We start from the raw sequence: 501 nt of genomic DNA, 5'->3' as shown, positions 1-501 counted from the left end.
GGGAGCCAGTCCCCTCCCGCTGTGGGCAGCAGGAAAGGAAGACCCAGGAGCATGCTGCGTGGCCCTCTCTGGTTCTTCGCACGTGACCAGGGGAAGTGGGAGGCTGAGCCCACTTTTAAGCTGGAAGCCTGCGTACACGAACTGAGGTTGAAGGAAGCTGCTAAGAAGGGGCCGTGCAAGAAGGCTGTCAGTTCAGTGGCAGTTTAGTTGACCCATTGTGTGGGGCAAGAAATCAGAAAAAGGGTTGGAGAAGGGCAAAAGCATAATTCCAATACTCTGAAAGGTAGATTGTCCATAAAAAAAAGGTAAGGTCAAAGGAGCTGCACAGGAGATGCGGTTCTTGAGAGTATAACGGCAGGGTGGAAGTCGTTACATCCATATGGATGGGATCAATAAGAAAACAACTATATCCCCACAAATTTTGATACAACATTATGTAGCCCACCTCAAGAAAGGTTTTTAACCAACACTGCGTGGTCCTTCCCTCTGTGGACACTGCAG

The sequence above is a fragment of the Charadrius vociferus genome, unplaced genomic scaffold (assembly GCF_000708025.1).
Source record: "Charadrius vociferus isolate BGI_N301 unplaced genomic scaffold, ASM70802v2 scaffold779, whole genome shotgun sequence".
NCBI lineage: Eukaryota > Metazoa > Chordata > Aves > Charadriiformes > Charadriidae > Charadrius > Charadrius vociferus.
Note: the sequence above shows the minus strand (reverse complement) of the source record.